We start from the raw sequence: 9,965 nt of genomic DNA on the forward strand, positions 1-9,965 counted from the left end.
CGAGAGGGGTCGAGTTACCGGAACCCAATGTGTGGTAGTATCGAGTCATTGGACAACATACATAGAACTCAGTGCTTAAGGACAGTTCCAGTGAGACAACCCACCATGTACTCCTACATGGCCTCTCACTGCTACCTTTACCAAATCGTGTTCACACACTTCACTCTCAGCATCAAAACATAGCACTGTACTCCAATTCATTCCCAATGAATCAGACCTGACACACTCTAAGCAATAGCAGGCATGGCATGGTAGGAACACAACAATGGCTTCAATCAACTCCTACACATGCTAGTGGGTTTCAACTATTTACCGTGGCAATGACAGGTCATGCAGAGGAATGGGTTCAACTACCGCAACACAAAGTAGCAGATGAATCATTGTTGTCCTAATGCAATAACTGAGAGAAGGAGCAAGAGAGTAGGATTGTATCAGAATGAACAAGGGGGTTTGCTTTCCTGGTAGATCAACAGAGGGGGCACTGCTCCTCAGACAGGTACTCTGGAGCACTCTGCGGAGCAGGACCTATCGAGAAAGAACGGTGTCGACAATCAATACACAAGCATATGCAACAATATGATGCATGAACATGGCATGTAGATGTGATGCTGTTTGAGCTAATGCAACTAGCATTCTGTTTGAATGAAGTCCATTTGAACCAAGGGTTCAAATGCAACTCCAAATTAACTCTTTATAAATGCCATTTACATGTTTTCACTTATACAGTAGGTATAAGTTGGTTTGTCATGCATGAAACTAGTATAGATGGATACATTGGATTTTTCTAATAATTTTTCATATATAAATTATTTCAATCTGAGCTACGTTGAATTTCTATGATTTTTTGAAGTTTGAATCATTTTCTGGAATTTCCTGATTAATTTTAAATCCAGAAAATGAATAACTGCGTCAGCGTGACGTCAGCGAGTCAACGGCCAGGTCCAGGTCAAACCTGACCAGTGGGACCCATGTGTCAGTGTCTAACCTAACTAATCTAATTTAGTTAGCGTTAATCTAACACTAATCTAGTTTAGTTAGTGGCCTGGGGCCCACATGTCAGTATCAGTAGGCTAATTAAGTTTAATTAACATTTAACTTCAATTAGCAGGGGCCTGGGCCCACTTGTCAGTGTCTCTAGGGGGGGGGGGTAATTAGTGCCTAACTAAAGGCCACGTCAGCCCGCCGGAGTTTTGGCCGGCGGTGACCAACAACGCGGCGGCGACTCGCCGGACTTGCGCTACGAGCGGCGGCTGGTCGCGCGGAGACCACCGGGGCGTAGCCCGTCCTCGTCCGCATCCAGGGGAGCAGACAAGAAGCCGCGGGGGCGCCGGAGCTCGCCGGAGCGAAGCTCGCGGCGGCGGCCGGTGTTCGGGCGCGAGCGGGGATGCAGCTGTGGTGTGCGAGGGCGAGAACGGAGAGGGGGAGGAGGAGCGGCAGCTCACAGCGGTTGCAGAAGGCATCGAAGCGGGCTCGGGGACGGCCAGACGGTGATGTGCGGGCGGTGGAGATCCACGACGGCCGGCGGTGAAGAAGACGACGGTGACGACGATGGAGGCCGTCCGGAGGTGCGTGGCTCGACGGAGAGGTGGACGGCGACGTGGCGGAGCTTCTGAGCTGGTCGGAGAGGCGAGGGAAAGGCGGTGGCTACGGCAACGGCGAACGGCGGCGACGGCAGTGCTCGGGCGGTCGCGCGGGAGAGGAACCAGGGGAGGGGGAGGAATGAGAGAGAGGGAGAGAGGTGCGGGGCGTCGTGGCGACGTCTAGGGAGGCCAGAGCGACGAGGGGGGAGAAGCAGGAGGTGGCGGGGAGACGTGGCCACGACCGGCTGTGGCGCGGCCACGCAGCTGCTCCTACTGGCAGGAGCTTGAAGAAGCTCCTAGCAGTTGGGCTAGGCCGCCTGCTGGCTGGGCCAGCCTGTTGGGCCACTGGGCCAGGCCAGGCTGCACAGGGAGGTAAGCGCCAGGTAGGTTTTTCCCATTTTGTTTTCTTTCCTATTTTTCTAACATTTGTTTTGATTTAATAATAATACTAAATCATTTTATTTACTTATACCAATTTTTGTAGGAACTAGTGGTATTATTCCAGAGCTCCTCAACAAATGGCATAATTTTTGGACATATATTATATATATAAAAAATATATATCCAATGCAAATAATTATGCATTAATTCCAAATGCCCAAAATAAATACTTATGAGCTCCTAAAAATATGGGTTTGATTTTTATCTCTGTCCAATATTTTCAGAGAGCAACATGAACATTTTCTTGGACCTTTTTGGAGCAATTTTTATCTAGGTCATTTCCAGAGATGATTCCGAGGGTTTCACAAATCCTCATTTCAAAATTAAATGGAATTTAAACATGATGCATGCATGACTAGCTAGCCTCGAGCATACCAGAACTAGGGATGTGACAACTCGCCCCCACTTGAAAGAATCTCGTCCCGAGATTCAGGGGTCGACGGAAAAAAGTGGGGTACTCCAGTCGAAGACGATCTTCTCGCTCCCAAGTAGCTTCTCTCTCGGAATGATGAGACCACTGAACCTTGAGAAACTTGATGTTATGACGTCGAGTGACACGCTCTGCTTGATCAAGAATGCGAACAGGGTACTCTCGATATGTGAGGTTATCTTGGAGATCAAGCGTTTCGTGGTCCACTCCGCGGATGGGATCCGAGAAGCAACGCCTGAGTTGAGAGACGTGGAAGACATCATGAACTCGAGAAAGATGTGGGGGTAGTTCCAACTGGTAGGCAACCTCTCCTCGTTTAGCGAGAATGCGAAAAGGACCAATGTAACGAGGAGCCAACTTGCCCTTGATACCGAAACGATGGGTACCCTTCAAGGGAGTAACCCGAAGATAAGCTTTGTCACCAACTTCATAAGTCATAACCTTATGATGACGATGATACTGGCTCTTTTGACGAGACTGGGCTGTTTTCAAATTCTCACGAATGATGCAAACTTGCTCTTCTGCCTCCTGGATCATGTCCGGTCCAAAGAATTGTCTTTCACCGGTTTTTGACCAGTTCAAAGGTGTTCGACATCTTCGTCCATAGAGAATCTCAAAAGGAGCTTTCTTGAGACTGGATTGATAGCTATTGTTATAAGCAAACTCGGCAAAAGGAAGACATTTCTCCCAATCCATACCAAATGAGATAACGCAAGCTCTAAGCATGTCTTCGAGAATTTGGTTGACCCTTTCCACCTGACCACTCGACTGAGGGTGGAAATCAGTACTGAAGGAAAGATGGGTTCCCATGGCAGTTTGGAAACTCTCCCAGAAATGAGAAGTGAAAAGACTTCCACGGTTTGAATTGATCTCTAATGGAACACCATGAAGTGACACTATTCGAGAAATGTATAAGTCAGCGAGCTGACTAGCAGTGATGCTCTCTCGAATAGGTAGGAAGTGCGCCACTTTGGAGAGACGATCAATGACTACGAAGATAGCATTATTCCCTTTCTTGGTCCTGGGAAAGCCGGTGATGAAGTCCATACCAACTTTATCACATTTCCACTCAGGAATGGCTAAAGGCTGAAGGGTGCCAGCAGGTCTCTGATGCTCTGCCTTAACGCGACGACAAACGTCACAGTTAGCAATAAACTGAGAGATTTCTCTCTTCATCCTAGTCCACCAAAACCTCTGACGTTGGTCCTGATACATCTTAGTACTACTGGGATGAATTGTGAGAGGAGATTCATGCGCCTCCTTAAGGATCAGTTGTCAAAGATGTTGCTTCTTGGGAACCACTAGACGGTTCTCGAAGAAAACAACACCTCGATCATCAACAAAGAAACTACCAGCAGCTCCCTTCTTAACGTTATCCTTGATTCGAGAAATACCCGTATCATATTGCTGGCTAGTTATGATCTGATCCTCAAGAGTAGGTTTCACCATTAAGGTAGAAAGGAATCCATGTGGAGCAATGTGAAGATTAAGCTTACAGAATTCCTCATGGAGAAGTGGTTGGCCTTGCTGCAACATGAGATTGTTGCAATAGGATTTACGGCTTAGCGCATCAGCCATGACATTGGCTTTGCCTGGGGTGTAGGTAATCCCTAGATCATAATCTGAGATCAACTCAGACCAACGTCTTTGCCTAAGGTTCAAATCTGGCTGGGTGAAGATATACTTGAGACTCTGGTGAACGGTGTAGATCTCGCAACGTTTACCAAGAAGGTAATGTCGCTAGGTCTTGAGTGCATAGACTACGGCTGCAAGCTCTATATCATGTGTAGGATAATTCTCCTCATGTGGATGCAACTGTCGAGATTCATAGGAAATCACATGACGATCCTGCATAAGAATGCAACCTAGTCCCTGTCGTGAGGCATCGCAGTAGATAACAAAGTCTTTAGTGAAATCCGGTGGCACAAGTATGGGAGCAGAAGTCAGGCGCCTTTTTAGTTCCTGAAAACTGTACTCACACTGTGGGGACCACTCAAAACTTTTTATCCTTCTTGAGAAGTTCCGTGAGAGGTTTGGCCACTTTGGAGAAATTTTCAACAAAGCGGCAACAATAGCTGGCTAGACCAAGGAAACTCCTAACTTGTTTAACGGTTTCAGGTGGAGTCCAATCGAGAACGGCCTTAACTCTCTCGGGGTTGACAGCAATGGCCTTACCAGAGATCATGTGGCCTAGATAGGTCACTTCTGGCAACCAAAATTCACACTTGGAGAACTTGGCATAAAGACGGTGCTCTCTGAGTTTTTCTAACACAAGTCTAAGATGTTCGGCATGTGCTTCCTCGTTCTTCGAGTAAATAAGAATATCATCGAGGTAAACCACGACGAACTTATCTAAGTACTCCATGAAGATCGAGTTCATCAAGCGGGAGAAAGTGGCTGGGGCGTTGGTTAGACCGAAGGACATGACTGTGTACTCGTACTGACCATAACGAGTGACAAAAGCCGTCTTGGGGATGTCTCCATTTCTAATCTTGATTTGGTGGTAGCCTAACCTCAAATCCATCTTGGAGAAGACTGAGGATCCAGCGAGCTGATCATACAGGTCGTTGATCCTGGGGAGCGGATACTTGTTCTTTATCGTGACCAAATTAACGGGACGATAATCCACAACCATCCGGTCCATACCATCCTTCTTCTTAACGAAGAGGACGGGGCAAGCCCAAGGAGAAGAACTAGGATGGATGAAACCCTTTTGCAAGGACTCATCAAGTTGTTTCTTAAGCTCGACTAGTTCTAAAGGTGCCATTTTGTAAGGTCTCCTAGAGATTGGAGCGGTTCCTGGGATAAGATCTATGACGAACTCTACATCTCTGTCAGGTGGAACACCTGGCAGTTCCTCTGGAAAGACATCCGGAAAGTCATGGACTACCGGGATATCTTCAAGGTGTGGAAGAGGGCTGGCATTAAGAGAATAGAGCTGACACTTTGCAACTCTAGTGGAGACAGTGACTATCTTGCCAGATGGGTGTGTAAGCTGAACAGACCTGGTGTAACAATTAATCTTGGCATGATGAGCTGCCATCCAGTCCATACCCAAGATGATGTTAATATCTGAGGACTTGAGGGATACAAGTGATGCAAGAAATACAAGTCTATCAACAAGGATTTCATTACCATAGCTAATTCTAGTAGTTTGCCATCTAGACCCTAGGGTTTGGATTTCAAGCGGAGTTGGCATATCACAAAATGACATGTCGTGCAAACGAGCATAGCCTTCAGAAATGAAGGAGTGAGATGCTCCAGTATCGAATAGAACCGATGCTGGATGACAGTTGACAAGGAGTGTACCAAGAACGACATCCGGATCATCATGAGTGTCTTTAGCTGAGACATGATGCACACGTTCACGTTTAGTGCGAGCTGGCTTGGCACTAATGGTCTTGCTTGATGGCTTGACACAGCTAACAGACTTCTCGGGCTGGGGTGGAACATAACTAGTCTGAGAGCAGTCACGTGCATAGTGTCCTGGCTTCCCGCATGTGAAGCAAGTCCCTGAAGTTGGACGTGGACCCGCACTGACAAGCGGTCTACCAGTAGAACTGGGTGGAACATAAGACTGAGCTGGGTGAGGCACCACATAGGATGGTCTCGGTGTATATCTAGAAGGAAGAGCGGAGTTCGGAACCCAAATCCGGCGCTTTTGAGAACTAGAACCGGAGGAAGATCCCAAATCACAGTGTGCTTACGAGACTCCTCGTAAGTGAGTTGTGCTGTCTCTGCATTAATGGCCTTGTTCACAAGGGCCTCGAATGTATCACAATGATGCAGGTGGAGATCATGATGCAACTTGGGGTTGAGACCCTTCCGGAACCTAGCCTGCTTCTTGGCGTCCGTGGACACCTCTTTTGTGACATAGCAGGCGAGGTTCTCAAACTCTCTACTGTAAGCATCAACAGCCATCTTACTCTAGGTGAAACTACAGAACTCTTCTCTCTTGCGATCGATGAGGGCCTCAGGAATGTGATGCTCGCGAAAGCCTCAGTGAAATCTCTCCAGGTAGGAATCTGGCCAGCTGGAAGCATAGCCTAATAGTTCTGCCACCAAAGACTAGCAGGACCTTCCAGATGGTATGTGGCATAGGTGATCTTGTCATCTTCAGCTACGTTCGCGGAATGCAGCTTATGAGTGATGCTACAGAGCCAGTCATCTGCATCGAGTGGCTTGATGGAATGATGAAAGGTAGGTGGGTGCAAGCGAATGAAGTCATGAATGGTTGCAGACCCTTTGAACTGATGTGCGGTGTTCTCCTCGATACGTGCCAACAAGCGGTTAGACTCACGCTTGTTCCTCTCCATTTCTAACATGAACTCTGTCAACGAAGGCGGGTCAGGAGGATCCTCATCTCTACCATCTTCGTGGTTCTGGCTACGAGCAACAGAACTTCGTTTAACTGATGACATCCTGAGAAATGAAACCAAGGACGGAATCAACATCAACTATAGGTTGTAGAATGTAAGACAAGGGAATTAGTAACTCTCGAACTCCTAGGGCAATTCCGGCAGCATAACGGTAGTAAAATGCTCAGAATGAGACATCCTGCCAAAATGGGGTAGTACAACAACTCAACATCACCACTCAGGGTTTTGGGACAGTACTAAACAAGCTACACCGGAAATACTCGAAAACTGGGGTATGACTCTTGAGGTGAGACAACGTAAACGAGTCCACTAATCACCACACAATACACTACTATGGATTCATCCCCGTCTCCCTACGAGAAGGCCATCCATAGCACTCACACTTGTCTTGAGCATTTTAGAGTATCCATTTCAAGTTGTCTATGTACCATGTAAGCATCCAAGAAGTCCATAACCGCGGACCCGGCTATTCGAATAGATCATGTTAACCCTTCAGGGGTGTACTTCTTCACACACACTCTCGCCACTTACCGCCATGTACATGTCATATATCTCGGCAACCTTCAAGCGGAAGCCTGGCGAGGGTGTCGGCCACGACCTGACTAACCACACAAGACTCTAGTCCAGGTTTGTCGCCTATTAGGGTTCCATCCGCAAGGAGATCCGGCCGGGGTGTCGCTCACGGCCCCAAACGATGTGAGCAGGGTTCCCAAGCCCACCATCCGGGTGCCACTTGGTACACCGTGCCACCCGTGCCTAGTCTGTCCCAAGCCCACCCTGCCGGGTGCCACTCGGTAGAAAAATAGCACTACCTACAAACACCAGAAACTAGTTGCGACTCCTGGACAGAGATCAAGTTGGTTAATAAGTCAAGAGGGGTTGAGTTACCGGAACCCAATGTATGGTAGTATCGAGTCATTGGACAACATGAATAGAAATCAGTGCTTAAGGACGGTTCTAGTGAGACAACCCACCATGTACTCCTACATGGCCTCTCACCGCTACCTTTACCAAATCATGTTCACACACTTCACTCTCAGCATCAGAACATAGCACTGTACTCCAATTCATTCCCAATGAATCAGACCTGACACACTCTAAGCAATAGCAGGCATGGCATGGTAGGAACACAACAATGTCTTCAATCAACTCCTACACATGCTAGTGGGTTTCAACTATTTACTGTGGCAATGACGGGTCATGTAGAGGAATGGGTTCAACTACCGCAACACAAAGTAGCAGATGAATCGTTGTTGTCCTAATGCAATAACTGAGAGCAGGAGCGAGAGAGTAGGATTGTATCGGAATGAACAAGGGGGTTTGCTTGCCTGGTAGATCAACAGAGGGGGCACTGCTCCTCAGACAGGTACTCTAGAGCACTCTCCGGAGCAGGACCTATCGAGAAGGAACGGTGTCGACAATCAATACACAAGCATATGCAACAATATGATGCATGAACATGGCATGTAGATGTGATGCTGTTTGAGCTAATGCAACTAGCATTCTGTTTGAATGAAGTCCATTTGAACCAAGGGTTCAAATGCAACTCCAAATTAACTCTTTATAAATGCCATTTACATGTTTTCACTTATATAGTAGGTATAAGTTGGTTTTGTCACGCATGAAACTAGTGCAGATGGATAGATTGGATTTTTCTAATAATTTTTCATATATAAATTATTTCAATCTGAGCTACGGTTGAATTTCTATGATTTTTTGAAGTTTGAATCATTTTCTGGAATTTCCTGATTAATTTTAAATCCAGAAAATGAATAACTGCGTCAGCGTGACGTCAGCGAGTCAACGGCCAGGTCCAGGTCAAACCTGACCAGTGGGACCCATGTGTCAGTGTCTAACCTAACTAATCTAATTTAGTTAGCATTAATCTAACACTAATCTAGTTTAGTTAGTGGGCTGGGGCCCACATGTCAGTATCAGTAGGCTAATTAAGTTTAATTAACATTTAACTACAATTAGCAGGGGCCTAGGCCCACTTGTCAGTGTCTCTAGGTGGGGGGGGGGGTAATTAGTGCCTAACTAAAGGCCACGTCAGCCCACCAGAGTTTTGGCCGGCGGCGACCAACAACGCGGCGGCGACTCACCGGACTTGCGCTACGAGCGGCGGCTGGTCGCGCGGAGACCACCGGGGCGTACCCATCCTCGTCTGCATCCAGGGGAGCAGACAGGAAGCCGCGGGGGCGCCGGAGCTCACCAGAGCGAAGCTCGCGGCGGCGGCCGGTGTTCGGGCGCGAGCGGGGATGCGGCTGTGGTGTGCGAGGGCAAGAACGGAGAGGGGGAGGAGGAGCGGCAGCTCACAGCGGTTGCAGAAGGCGTCGAAGCGGGCTCGGGGATGGCCGGACGGCGATGTGCGGGCGGTGGAGATCCACAACGGCCGGCGGTGAAGAAGACGACGGTGACGACGATGGAGGCCGTCCGGAGGTGCATGGCTCGACGGAGAGGTGGACGTCGATGTGGCGGAGCTTCTGAGCTGGTCGGAGAGGCGAGGGAGAGGCGGTGGCTATGGCAAGGGCGAATGGCGGCGACGGCAGTGCTCGGGCGGTCGCGCGGGAGAGAAACCAGGGGAGGGGGAGGAATGAGAGAGAGGGAGAGAGGTGCGGGGCGTCGTGGCGACGTCCAGGGAGGCCAGAGCGACGAGGGGGGAGAAGCAGGAGGTGGCGGGGAGACGTGGCCACGACCGGCTGTGGCGCGGCCACGCAGCAGCTCCTACTGGCAGGAGCTTGAAGAAGCTCCTGGCAGTTGGGCTGGGCCAGCCTGTTGGGCCACTGGGCCAGGCCAGGCTGCACAGGGAGGTAAGCGCCAGGTAGGTTTTTCCCATTTTGTTTTCTTTTCTATTTTTCTGACATTTGTTTTGATTTAATAATAATACTAAATCATTTTATTTACTATACCAATTTTTGTAGGAACTAGTGGTATTATTCCAGAGCTCCTCAACAAATGGCATAATTTTTGTACATATATTATATATATAACAAATATATATTCAATGCAAATAATTATGCATTAATTCCAAATGCCCAAAATAAATAGTTATGAGCTCCTAAAAATATTGGTTCGATTTTTATCTCTGTCCAATATTTTCAGAGAGCAACATGAACATTTTCTTGGACCTTTTTG

The sequence above is a fragment of the Triticum dicoccoides genome, chromosome 3B, assembly GCF_002162155.2.
Source record: "Triticum dicoccoides isolate Atlit2015 ecotype Zavitan chromosome 3B, WEW_v2.0, whole genome shotgun sequence".
Lineage (NCBI taxonomy): Eukaryota > Viridiplantae > Streptophyta > Magnoliopsida > Poales > Poaceae > Triticum > Triticum dicoccoides.